Source organism: Heptranchias perlo, unplaced genomic scaffold (assembly GCF_035084215.1).
Source record: "Heptranchias perlo isolate sHepPer1 unplaced genomic scaffold, sHepPer1.hap1 HAP1_SCAFFOLD_1066, whole genome shotgun sequence".
NCBI lineage: Eukaryota > Metazoa > Chordata > Chondrichthyes > Hexanchiformes > Hexanchidae > Heptranchias > Heptranchias perlo.
Genome location: NW_027138286.1, coordinates 15,095 through 30,188, shown reverse-complemented (window position 1 = coordinate 30,188; position 15,094 = coordinate 15,095).

The window sequence follows — 15,094 nt, the reverse complement described above, 5'->3', positions numbered from 1 at the left end:
TGTCTGTCTGATATTCACTCTCTGACCTGTCTGTCTGATATTCACTCTCTGATCTGTCTGTCTGATATTCACTCTCTGACCTGTCTGTCTGATATTCACACTCTGATCTGTCTGTCTGATATTCACCCTCTGATCTGTCTGCCTGATATTCACCCTCTGATCTGTCTGTCTGATATTCACCCTCTGATCTGTCTGTCTGATATTCACCCTCTGATCTGTCTGTCTGATATTCACTCTCTGACCTGTCTGTCTGATATTCACTCTCTGATCTGTCTGTCTGATATTCACTCTCTGATCTGTCTCTCTGATATTCACCCTCTGATCTGTCTGTCTGATATTCACTCTCTGACCTGTCTGTCTGATGGTCACTCTCTGATCTGTCTGTCTGATATTCACTCTCTGATCTGTCTGTCTGATATTCACTCTCTGATCTGTCTGTCTGATATTCACCCTCTGACCTGTCTGTCTCATATTCACTCTCTGATCTGTCTGTCTGATATTCACTCTCTGATCTGTCTGTCTGATATTCACCCTCTGACCTGTCTGTCTGATATTCACTCTCTGATCTGTCTGTCTGATATTCACTCTCTGATCTGTCTGTCTGATATTTACTCTCTGACCTGTCTGTCTGATATTCACTCTCTGATCTGTCTGTCTGATATTCACTCTCTGATCTGTCTGTCTGATATTCACTCTCTGATCTGTCTGTCTGATATTCACCCTCTGATCTGTCTGTCTGATATTCACCCTCTGATCTGTGTGTCTGATATTCACTCTCTGACCTGTCTGTCTGATATTCACTCTCTGACCTGTCTGTCTGATATTCACTCTCTGATCTGTCTGTCTGATATTCACCCTCTGATCTGTCTGTCTGATATTCACCCTCTGATCTGTCTGTCTGATATTCACCCTCTGATCTGTCTGTCTGATATTCACCCTCTGATCTGTCTGTCTGATATTCACCCTCTGATCTGTCTGTCTGATATTCACTCTCTGACCTGTCTGTCTGATATTCACTCTCTGATCTGTCTGTCTGATATTCACTCTCTGACCTGTCTGTCTGATATTCACTCTCTGACCTGTCTGTCTGATATTCACACTCTGATCTGTCTGTCTGATATTCACCCTCTGATCTGTCTGTCTGATATTCACCCTCTGATCTGTCTGTCTGATATTCACCCTCTGACCTGTCTGTCTGATAGTCACCCTCTGATCTGTCTGTCTGATAGTCACCCTCTGATCTGTCTGTCTGATATTCACCCTCTGATCTGTCTGTCTGATATTCACCCGCTGATCTGTCTGTCTGATATTCACTCTCTGATCTGTCTGTCTGATGGTCACTCTCTGATCTGTCTGTCTGATGGTCACTCTCTGATCTGTCTGTCTGATATTCACCCTCTGATCTGTCTGTCTGATATTCACTCTCTGATCTGTCTGTCTGATATTCACTCTCTGATCTGTCTGTCTGATATTCACTCTCTGATCTGTCTGTCTGATATTCACTCTCTGATCTGTCTGTCTGATATTCACCCTCTGACCTGTCTGTCTGATATTCACTCTCTGATCTGTCTGTCTGATATTCACTCTCTGATCTGTCTGTCTGATATTCACTCTCTGACCTGTCTGTCTGATATTCACTCTCTGATCTGTCTGTCTGATATTCACTCTCTGATCTGTCTGTCTGATATTCACCCTCTGATCTGTCTGTCTGATATTCACCCTCTGATCTGTCTGTCTGATATTCACCCTCTGACCTGTCTGTCTGATATTCACCCTCTGATCTGTCTGTCTGATATTCACCCTCTGATCTGTCTGTCTGATATTCACCCTCTGACCTGTCTGTCTGATATTCACCCTCTGATCTGTCTGTCTGATATTCACCCTCTGATCTGTCTGTCTGATATTCACCCTCTGATCTGTCTGTCTGATATTCACCCTCTGACCTGTCTGTCTGATATTCACCCTCTGATCTGTCTGTCTGATATTCACCCTCTGATCTGTCTGTCTGATATTCACCCTCTGATCTGTCTGTCTGATATTCACCCTCTGATCTGTCTGTCTGATATTCACCCTCTGATCTGTCTGTCTGATATTCACCCTCTGATCTGTGTGTCTGATATTCACTCTCTGATCTGTCTGTCTGATATTCACCCTCTGACCTGTCTGTCTGATATTCACACTCTGATCTGTCTGTCTGATATTCACCCTCTGATCTGTCTGTCTGATATTCACCCTCTGATCTGTCTGTCTGATATTCACCCTCTGATCTGTCTGTCTGATATTCACCCTCTGATCTGTCTGTCTGATATTCACCCTCTGATCTGTCTGTCTGATATTCACTCTCTGACCTGTCTGTCTGATATTCACTCTCTGATCTGTCTGTCTGATATTCACTCTCTGACCTGTCTGTCTGATATTCACTCTCTGACCTGTCTGTCTGATATTCACTCTCTGACCTGTCTGTCTGATATTCACTCTCTGATCTGTCTGTCTGATATTCACTCTCTGATCTGTCTGTCTGATATTCACCCTCTGATCTGTCTGTCTGATATTCACCCTCTGATCTGTCTGTCTGATATTCACTCTCTGACCTGTCTGTCTGATATTCACTCTCTGATCTGTCTGTCTGATATTCACTCTCTGACCTGTCTGTCTGATATTCACACTCTGATCTGTCTGTCTGATATTCACCCTCTGATCTGTCTGCCTGATATTCACCCTCTGATCTGTCTGTCTGATATTCACCCTCTGATCTGTCTGTCTGATATTCACCCTCTGATCTGTCTGTCTGATATTCACCCTCTGACCTGTCTGTCTGATAGTCACCCTCTGATCTGTCTGTCTGATAGTCACCCTCTGATCTGTCTGTCTGATATTCACCCTCTGATCTGTCTGTCTGATATTCACCCGCTGATCTGTCTGTCTGATATTCACTCTCTGATCTGTCTGTCTGATGGTCACTCTCTGGTCTGTCTGTCTGATGGTCACTCTCTGATCTGTCTGTCTGATATTCACCCTCTGATCTGTCTGTCTGATATTCACCCTCTGACCTGTCTGTCTGATATTCACTCTCTGATCTGTCTGTCTGATATTCACTCTCTGATCTGTCTGTCTGATATTCACTCTCTGATCTGTCTGTCTGATATTCACTCTCTGATCTGTCTGTCTGATATTCACCCTCTGACCTGTCTGTCTGATATTCACTCTCTGATCTGTCTGTCTGATATTCACTCTCTGATCTGTCTGTCTGATATTCACTCTCTGACCTGTCTGTCTGATATTCACTCTCTGATCTGTCTGTCTGATATTCACTCTCTGATCTGTCTGTCTGATATTCACCCTCTGATCTGTCTGTCTGATATTCACCCTCTGATCTGTCTGTCTGATATTCACCCTCTGACCTGTCTGTCTGATATTCACCCTCTGATCTGTCTGTCTGATATTCACCCTCTGACCTGTCTGTCTGATATTCACCCTCTGATCTGTCTGTCTGATATTCACCCTCTGATCTGTCTGTCTGATATTCACCCTCTGATCTGTCTGTCTGATATTCACCCTCTGACCTGTCTGTCTGATATTCACCCTCTGATCTGTCTGTCTGATATTCACCCTCTGATCTGTCTGTCTGATATTCACCCTCTGATCTGTCTGTCTGATATTCACCCTCTGATCTGTCTGTCTGATATTCACCCTCTGATCTGTCTGTCTGATATTCACCCTCTGATCTGTCTGTCTGATATTCACTCTCTGATCTGTCTGTCTGATATTCACTCTCTGACCTGTCTGTCTGATATTCACACTCTGATCTGTCTGTCTGATATTCACCCTCTGATCTGTCTGTCTGATATTCACCCTCTGATCTGTCTGTCTGATATTCACCCTCTGATCTGTCTGTCTGATATTCACCCTCTGATCTGTCTGTCTGATATTCACCCTCTGATCTGTCTGTCTGATATTCACTCTCTGACCTGTCTGTCTGATATTCACTCTCTGATCTGTCTGTCTGATATTCACTCTCTGACCTGTCTGTCTGATATTCACTCTCTGACCTGTCTGTCTGATATTCACTCTCTGACCTGTCTGTCTGATATTCACTCTCTGATCTGTCTGTCTGATATTCACTCTCTGATCTGTCTGTCTGATATTCACTCTCTGACCTGTCTGTCTGATATTCACACTCTGATCTGTCTGTCTGATATTCACCCTCTGATCTGTCTGCCTGATATTCACCCTCTGATCTGTCTGTCTGATATTCACCCTCTGATCTGTCTGTCTGATATTCACCCTCTGATCTGTCTGTCTGATATTCACTCTCTGACCTGTCTGTCTGATATTCACTCTCTGATCTGTCTGTCTGATATTCACTCTCTGATCTGTCTCTCTGATATTCACCCTCTGATCTGTCTGTCTGATATTCACTCTCTGACCTGTCTGTCTGATGGTCACTCTCTGATCTGTCTGTCTGATATTCACTCTCTGATCTGTCTGTCTGATATTCACTCTCTGATCTGTCTGTCTGATATTCACCCTCTGACCTGTCTGTCTCATATTCACTCTCTGATCTGTCTGTCTGATATTCACTCTCTGATCTGTCTGTCTGATATTCACCCTCTGACCTGTCTGTCTGATATTCACTCTCTGATCTGTCTGTCTGATATTCACTCTCTGATCTGTCTGTCTGATATTCACTCTCTGACCTGTCTGTCTGATATTCACTCTCTGATCTGTCTGTCTGATATTCACTCTCTGATCTGTCTGTCTGATATTCACTCCCTGATCTGTCTGTCTGATATTCACCCTCTGATCTGTCTGTCTGATATTCACCCTCTGATCTGTGTGTCTGATATTCACCCTCTGATCTGTCTGTCTGATATTCACCCTCTGATCTGTCTGTCTGATATTCACTCTCTGACCTGTCTGTCTGATATTCACTCTCTGATCTGTCTGTCTGATATTCACTCTCTGACCTGTCTGTCTGATATTCACTCTCTGACCTGTCTGTCTGATATTCACTCTCTGACCTGTCTGTCTGATATTCACACTCTGATCTGTCTGTCTGATATTCACCCTCTGATCTGTCTGTCTGATATTCACCCTCTGATCTGTCTGTCTGATATTCACCCTCTGACCTGTCTGTCTGATAGTCACCCTCTGATCTGTCTGTCTGATAGTCACCCTCTGATCTGTCTGTCTGATATTCACCCTCTGATCTGTCTGTCTGATATTCACCCTCTGACCTGTCTGTCTGATAGTCACCCTCTGATCTGTCTGTCTGATAGTCACCCTCTGATCTGTCTGTCTGATATTCACCCTCTGATCTGTCTGTCTGATATTCACCCGCTGATCTGTCTGTCTGATATTCACTCTCTGATTTGTCTGTCTGATGGTCACTCTCTGATCTGTCTGTCTGATGGTCACTCTCTGATCTGTCTGTCTGATATTCACCCTCTGATCTGTCTGTCTGATATTCACCCTCTGACCTGTCTGTCTGATATTCACTCTCTGATCTGTCTGTCTGATATTCACTCTCTGATCTGTCTGTCTGATCTTCACTCTCTGATCTGTCTGTCTGATATTCACCCTCTGACCTGTCTGTCTGATATTCACTCTCTGATCTGTCTGTCTGATATTCACTCTCTGATCTGTCTGTCTGATATTCACTCTCTGACCTGTCTGTCTGATATTCACTCTCTGATCTGTCTGTCTGATATTCACTCTCTGATCTGTCTGTCTGATATTCACCCTCTGATCTGTCTGTCTGATATTCACCCTCTGATCTGTCTGTCTGATATTCACCCTCTGACCTGTCTGTCTGATATTCACCCTCTGATCTGTCTGTCTGATATTCACCCTCTGATCTGTCTGTCTGATATTCACCCTCTGACCTGTCTGTCTGATATTCACCCTCTGATCTGTCTGTCTGATATTCACCCTCTGATCTGTCTGTCTGATATTCACCCTCTGATCTGTCTGTCTGATATTCACCCTCTGACCTGTCTGTCTGATATTCACCCTCTGACCTGTCTGTCTGATATTCACCCTCTGATCTGTCTGTCTGATATTCACCCTCTGACCTGTCTGTCTGATATTCACCCTCTGATCTGTCTGTCTGATATTCACCCTCTGATCTGTCTGTCTGATATTCACCCTCTGATCTGTCTGTCTGATATTCACCCTCTGACCTGTCTGTCTGATATTCACCCTCTGATCTGTCTGTCTGATATTCACCCTCTGATCTGTCTGTCTGATATTCACCCTCTGATCTGTCTGTCTGATATTCACCCTCTGATCTGTCTGTCTGATATTCACCCTCTGATCTGTCTGTCTGATATTCACCCTCTGACCTGTCTGTCTGATAGTCACCCTCTGATCTGTCTGTCTGATATTCACCCTCTGATCTGTCTGTCTGATATTCACCCGCTGATCTGTCTGTCTGATATTCACTCTCTGATCTGTCTGTCTGATGGTCACTCTCTGATCTGTCTGTCTGATGGTCACTCTCTGATCTGTCTGTCTGATGGTCACTCTCTGATCTGTCTGTCTGATATTCACCCTCTGACCTGTCTGTCTGATATTCACTCTCTGATCTGTCTGTCTGATATTCACTCTCTGATCTGTCTGTCTGATATTCACTCTCTGATCTGTCTGTCTGATATTCACTCTCTGATCTGTCTGTCTGATATTCACCCTCTGACCTGTCTGTCTGATATTCACTCTCTGATCTGTCTGTCTGATATTCACTCTCTGATCTGTCTGTCTGATATTCACTCTCTGACCTGTCTGTCTGATATTCACTCTCTGATCTGTCTGTCTGATATTCACTCTCTGATCTGTCTGTCTGATATTCACTCTCTGATCTGTCTGTCTGATATTCACCCTCTGATCTGTCTGTCTGATATTCACTCTCTGACCTGTCTGTCTGATATTCACTCTCTGATCTGTCTGTCTGATATTCACTCTCTGACCTGTCTGTCTGATATTAACCCTCTGATCTGTCTGTCTGATATTCACCCTCTGATCTGTCTGTCTGATATTCACCCTCTGATCTGTCTGTCTGATATTCACCCTCTGATCTGTCTGTCTGATATTCACCCTCTGATCTGTCTGTCTGATATTCACCCTCTGATCTGTCTGTCTGATATTCACCCTCTGACCTGTCTGTCTGATATTCACCCTCTGATCTGTCTGTCTGATATTCACCCTCTGATCTGTCTGTCTGATATTCACTCTCTGATCTGTCTGTCTGATGGTCACTCTCTGATCTGTCTGTCTGATGGTCACTCTCTGATCTGTCTGTCTGATGGTCACTCTCTGATCTGTCTGTCTGATATTCACCCTCTGATCTGTCTGTCTGATATTCACCCTCTGACCTGTCTGTCTGATATTCACTCTCTGATCTGTCTGTCTGATATTCACTCTCTGATCTGTCTGTCTGATATTCACTCTCTGATCTGTCTGTCTGATATTCACTCTCTGATCTGTCTGTCTGATATTCACCCTCTGATCTGTCTGTCTGATATTCACCCTCTGATCTGTCTGTCTGATATTCACTCTCTGACCTGTCTGTCTGATATTCACCCTCTGACCTGTCTGTCTGATATTCACCCTCTGATCTGTCTGTCTGATATTCACCCTCTGATCTGTCTGTCTGATATTCACCCTCTGACCTGTCTGTCTGATATTCACCCTCTGATCTGTCTGTCTGATATTCACCCTCTGATCTGTCTGTCTGATATTCACCCTCTGATCTGTCTGTCTGATATTCACCCTCTGACCTGTCTGTCTGATATTCACCCTCTGATCTGTCTGTCTGATATTCACCCTCTGATCTGTCTGTCTGATATTCACCCTCTGATCTGTCTGTCTGATATTCACCCTCTGATCTGTCTGTCTGATATTCACCCTCTGATCTGTCTGTCTGATATTCACCCTCTGACCTGTCTGTCTGATAGTCACCCTCTGATCTGTGTGTCTGATATTCACTCTCTGATCTGTCTGTCTGATATTCACTCTCTGACCTGTCTGTCTGATATTCACACTCTGATCTGTCTGTCTGATATTCACCCTCTGATCTGTCTGTCTGATATTCACCCTCTGATCTGTCTGTCTGATATTCACCCTCTGATCTGTCTGTCTGATATTCACCCTCTGATCTGTCTGTCTGATATTCACCCTCTGATCTGTCTGTCTGATATTCACTCTCTGACCTGTCTGTCTGATATTCACTCTCTGATCTGTCTGTCTGATATTCACTCTCTGACCTGTCTGTCTGATATTCACTCTCTGACCTGTCTGTCTGATATTCACTATCTGATCTGTCTGTCTGATATTCACTCTCTGATCTGTCTGTCTGATATTCACCCTCTGATCTGTCTGTCTGATATTCACCCTCTGATCTGTCTGTCTGATATTCACTCTCTGACCTGTCTGTCTGATATTCACTCTCTGATCTGTCTGTCTGATATTCACTCTCTGACCTGTCTGTCTGATATTCACACTCTGATCTGTCTGTCTGATATTCACCCTCTGATCTGTCTGCCTGATATTCACCCTCTGATCTGTCTGTCTGATATTCACCCTCTGATCTGTCTGTCTGATATTCACCCTCTGACCTGTCTGTCTGATAGTCACCCTCTGATCTGTGTGTCTGATATTCACTCTCTGATCTGTCTGTCTGATATTCACTCTCTGACCTGTCTGTCTGATATTCACACTCTGATCTGTCTGTCTGATATTCACCCTCTGATCTGTCTGTCTGATATTCACCCTCTGATCTGTCTGTCTGATATTCACCCTCTGATCTGTCTGTCTGATATTCACCCTCTGATCTGTCTGTCTGATATTCACCCTCTGATCTGTCTGTCTGATATTCACTCTCTGACCTGTCTGTCTGATATTCACTCTCTGATCTGTCTGTCTGATATTCACTCTCTGACCTGTCTGTCTGATATTCACTCTCTGACCTGTCTGTCTGATATTCACTCTCTGACCTGTCTGTCTGATATTCACTATCTGATCTGTCTGTCTGATATTCACTCTCTGATCTGTCTGTCTGATATTCACCCTCTGATCTGTCTGTCTGATATTCACCCTCTGATCTGTCTGTCTGATATTCACTCTCTGACCTGTCTGTCTGATATTCACTCTCTGATCTGTCTGTCTGATATTCACTCTCTGACCTGTCTGTCTGATATTCACACTCTGATCTGTCTGTCTGATATTCACCCTCTGATCTGTCTGCCTGATATTCACCCTCTGATCTGTCTGTCTGATATTCACCCTCTGATCTGTCTGTCTGATATTCACCCTCTGATCTGTCTGTCTGATATTCACTCTCTGACCTGTCTGTCTGATATTCACTCTCTGATCTGTCTGTCTGATATTCACTCTCTGATCTGTCTCTCTGATATTCACCCTCTGATCTGTCTGTCTGATATTCACTCTCTGACCTGTCTGTCTGATGGTCACTCTCTGATCTGTCTGTCTGATATTCACTCTCTGATCTGTCTGTCTGATATTCACTCTCTGATCTGTCTGTCTGATATTCACCCTCTGACCTGTCTGTCTCATATTCACTCTCTGATCTGTCTGTCTGATATTCACTCTCTGATCTGTCTGTCTGATATTCACCCTCTGACCTGTCTGTCTGATATTCACTCTCTGATCTGTCTGTCTGATATTCACTCTCTGATCTGTCTGTCTGATATTCACTCTCTGACCTGTCTGTCTGATATTCACTCTCTGATCTGTCTGTCTGATATTCACTCTCTGATCTGTCTGTCTGATATTCACTCTCTGATCTGTCTGTCTGATATTCACCCTCTGATCTGTCTGTCTGATATTCACTCTCTGACCTGTCTGTCTGATATTCACTCTCTGATCTGTCTGTCTGATATTCACTCTCTGACCTGTCTGTCTGATATTCACACTCTGATCTGTCTGTCTGATATTCACCCTCTGATCTGTCTGTCTGATATTCACCCTCTGATCTGTCTGTCTGATATTCACCCTCTGATCTGTCTGTCTGATATTCACCCTCTGATCTGTCTGTCTGATATTCACCCTCTGATCTGTCTGTCTGATATTCACCCTCTGACCTGTCTGTCTGATATTCACCCTCTGATCTGTCTGTCTGATATTCACCCTCTGATCTGTCTGTCTGATATTCACCCTCTGATCTGTCTGTCTGATATTCACTCTCTGATCTGTCTGTCTGATGGTCACTCTCTGATCTGTCTGTCTGATGGTCACTCTCTGATCTGTCTGTCTGATATTCACCCTCTGATCTGTCTGTCTGATATTCACCCTCTGACCTGTCTGTCTGATATTCACTCTCTGATCTGTCTGTCTGATATTCACTCTCTGATCTGTCTGTCTGATATTCACTCTCTGATCTGTCTGTCTGATATTCACTCTCTGATCTGTCTGTCTGATATTCACCCTCTGATCTGTCTGTCTGATATTCACCCTCTGATCTGTCTGTCTGATATTCACTCTCTGACCTGTCTGTCTGATATTCACCCTCTGATCTGTCTGTCTGATATTCACCCTCTGACCTGTCTGTCTGATATTCACCCTCTGATCTGTCTGTCTGATATTCACCCTCTGATCTGTCTGTCTGATATTCACCCTCTGACCTGTCTGTCTGATATTCACCCTCTGATCTGTCTGTCTGATATTCACCCTCTGATCTGTCTGTCTGATATTCACCCTCTGATCTGTCTGTCTGATATTCACCCTCTGACCTGTCTGTCTGATATTCACCCTCTGATCTGTCTGTCTGATATTCACCCTCTGATCTGTCTGTCTGATATTCACCCTCTGATCTGTCTGTCTGATATTCACCCTCTGATCTGTCTGTCTGATATTCACCCTCTGATCTGTCTGTCTGATATTCACTCTCTGACCTGTCTGTCTGATAGTCACCCTCTGATCTGTGTGTCTGATATTCACCCTCTGATCTGTCTGTCTGATATTCACCCTCTGATCTGTCTGTCTGATATTCACCCTCTGATCTGTCTGTCTGATATTCACTCTCTGACCTGTCTGTCTGATATTCACTCTCTGACCTGTCTGTCTGATAGTCACCCTCTGATCTGTGTGTCTGATATTCACTCTCTGATCTGTCTGTCTGATATTCACTCTCTGACCTGTCTGTCTGATATTCACACTCTGATCTGTCTGTCTGATATTCACCCTCTGATCTGTCTGTCTGATATTCACCCTCTGATCTGTCTGTCTGATATTCACCCTCTGATCTGTCTGTCTGATATTCACCCTCTGATCTGTCTGTCTGATATTCACCCTCTGATCTGTCAGTCTGATATTCACTCTCTGACCTGTCTGTCTGATATTCACTCTCTGATCTGTCTGTCTGATATTCACTCTCTGACCTGTCTGTCTGATATTCACTCTCTGACCTGTCTGTCTGATATTCACTCTCTGACCTGTCTGTCTGATATTCACTATCTGACCTGTCTGTCTGATATTCACTATCTGATCTGTCTGTCTGATATTCACTCTCTGATCTGTCTGTCTGATATTCACCCTCTGATCTGTCTGTCTGATATTCACCCTCTGATCTGTCTGTCTGATATTCACTCTCTGACCTGTCTGTCTGATATTCACTCTCTGATCTGTCTGTCTGATATTCACTCTCTGACCTGTCTGTCTGATATTCACACTCTGGTCTGTCTGTCTGATATTCACCCTCTGATCTGTCTGCCTGATATTCACCCTCTGATCTGTCTGTCTGATATTCACCCTCTGATCTGTCTGTCTGATATTCACCCTCTGACCTGTCTGTCTGATAGTCACCCTCTGATCTGTGTGTCTGATATTCACTCTCTGATCTGTCTGTCTGATATTCACTCTCTGACCTGTCTGTCTGATATTCACACTCTGATCTGTCTGTCTGATATTCACCCTCTGATCTGTCTGTCTGATATTCACCCTCTGATCTGTCTGTCTGATATTCACCCTCTGATCTGTCTGTCTGATATTCACCCTCTGATCTGTCTGTCTGATATTCACCCTCTGATCTGTCTGTCTGATATTCACTCTCTGACCTGTCTGTCTGATATTCACTCTCTGATCTGTCTGTCTGATATTCACTCTCTGACCTGTCTGTCTGATATTCACTCTCTGACCTGTCTGTCTGATATTCACTCTCTGACCTGTCTGTCTGATATTCACTATCTGATCTGTCTGTCTGATATTCACTCTCTGATCTGTCTGTCTGATATTCACCCTCTGATCTGTCTGTCTGATATTCACCCTCTGATCTGTCTGTCTGATATTCACTCTCTGACCTGTCTGTCTGATATTCACTCTCTGATCTGTCTGTCTGATATTCACTCTCTGACCTGTCTGTCTGATATTCACACTCTGATCTGTCTGTCTGATATTCACCCTCTGATCTGTCTGCCTGATATTCACCCTCTGATCTGTCTGTCTGATATTCACCCTCTGATCTGTCTGTCTGATATTCACCCTCTGATCTGTCTGTCTGATATTCACTCTCTGACCTGTCTGTCTGATATTCACTCTCTGATCTGTCTGTCTGATATTCACTCTCTGATCTGTCTCTCTGATATTCACCCTCTGATCTGTCTGTCTGATATTCACTCTCTGACCTGTCTCTCTGATATTCACCCTCTGATCTGTCTGTCTGATGGTCACTCTCTGATCTGTCTGTCTGATATTCACTCTCTGATCTGTCTGTCTGATATTCACTCTCTGATCTGTCTGTCTGATATTCACCCTCTGACCTGTCTGTCTCATATTCACTCTCTGATCTGTCTGTCTGATATTCACTCTCTGATCTGTCTGTCTGATATTCACCCTCTGACCTGTCTGTCTGATATTCACTCTCTGATCTGTCTGTCTGATATTCACTCTCTGATCTGTCTGTCTGATATTCACTCTCTGACCTGTCTGTCTGATATTCACTCTCTGATCTGTCTGTCTGATATTCACTCTCTGATCTGTCTGTCTGATATTCACTCCCTGATCTGTCTGTCTGATATTCACCCTCTGATCTGTCTGTCTGATATTCACCCTCTGATCTGTCTGTCTGATATTCACCCTCTGATCTGTCTGTCTGATATTCACCCTCTGATCTGTCTGTCTGATATTCACCCTCTGATCTGTCTGTCTGATATTCACCCTCTGATCTGTCTGTCTGATATTCACTCTCTGACCTGTCTGTCTGATATTCACTCTCTGATCTGTCTGTCTGATATTCACTCTCTGACCTGTCTGTCTGATATTCACTCTCTGACCTGTCTGTCTGATATTCACTCTCTGACCTGTCTGTCTGATATTCACACTCTGATCTGTCTGTCTGATATTCACCCTCTGATTTGTCTGTCTGATATTCACCCTCTGATCTGTCTGTCTGATATTCACCCTCTGACCTGTCTGTCTGATAGTCACCCTCTGATCTGTCTGTCTGATAGTCACCCTCTGATCTGTCTGTCTGATATTCACCCTCTGATCTGTCTGTCTGATATTCACCCGCTGATCTGTCTGTCTGATATTCACTCTCTGATCTGTCTGTCTGATGGTCACTCTCTGATCTGTCTGTCTGATGGTCACTCTCTGATCTGTCTGTCTGATGGTCACTCTCTGATCTGTCTGTCTGATATTCACCCTCTGATCTGTCTGTCTGATATTCACCCTCTGACCTGTCTGTCTGATATTCACTCTCTGATCTGTCTGTCTGATATTCACTCTCTGATCTGTCTGTCTGATATTCACTCTCTGATCTGTCTGTCTGATATTCACTCTCTGATCTGTCTGTCTGATATTCACCCTCTGACCTGTCTGTCTGATATTCACTCTCTGATCTGTCTGTCTGATATTCACTCTCTGATCTGTCTGTCTGATATTCACTCTCTGATCTGTCTGTCTGATATTCACTCTCTGATCTGTCTGTCTGATATTCACCCTCTGATCTGTCTGTCTGATATTCACCCTCTGATCTGTCTGTCTGATATTCACCCTCTGACCTGTCTGTCTGATATTCACCCTCTGATCTGTCTGTCTGATATTCACCCTCTGATCTGTCTGTCTGATATTCACCCTCTGACCTGTCTGTCTGATATTCACCCTCTGATCTGTCTGTCTGATATTCACCCTCTGATCTGTCTGTCTGATATTCACCCTCTGATCTGTCTGTCTGATATTCACCCTCTGACCTGTCTGTCTGATATTCACCCTCTGATCTGTCTGTCTGATATTCACCCTCTGATCTGTCTGTCTGATATTCACCCTCTGATCTGTCTGTCTGATATTCACCCTCTGATCTGTCTGTCTGATATTCACCCTCTGACCTGTCTGTCTGATAGTCACCCTCTGATCTGTCTGTCTGATATTCACCCTCTGATCTGTCTGTCTGATAGTCACCCTCTGATCTGTCTGTCTGATATTCACCCTCTGATCTGTCTGTCTGATATTCACCCTCTGATCTGTCTGTCTGATATTCACCCTCTGATCTGTCTGTCTGATATTCACCCTCTGATCTGTCTGTCTGATATTCACTCTCTGACCTGTCTGTCTGATATTCACTCTCTGATCTGTCTGTCTGATATTCACTCTCTGACCTGTCTGTCTGATATTCACTCTCTGACCTGTCTGTCTGATATTCACTCTCTGACCTGTCTGTCTGATATTCACTATCTGATCTGTCTGTCTGATATTCACTCTCTGATCTGTCTGTCTGATATTCACCCTCTGATCTGTCTGTCTGATATTCACCCTCTGATCTGTCTGTCTGATATTCACTCTCTGACCTGTCTGTCTGATATTCACTCTCTGATCTGTCTGTCTGATATTCACTCTCTGACCTGTCTGTCTGATATTCACACTCTGATCTGTCTGTCTGATATTCACCCTCTGATCTGTCTGCCTGATATTCACCCTCTGATCTGTCTGTCTGATATTCACCCTCTGATCTGTCTGTCTGATATTCACCCTCTGATCTGTCTGTCTGATATTCACTCTCTGACCTGTCTGTCTGATATTCACTCTCTGATCTGTCTGTCTGATATTCACTCTCTGATCTGTCTCTCTGATATTCACCCTCTGATCT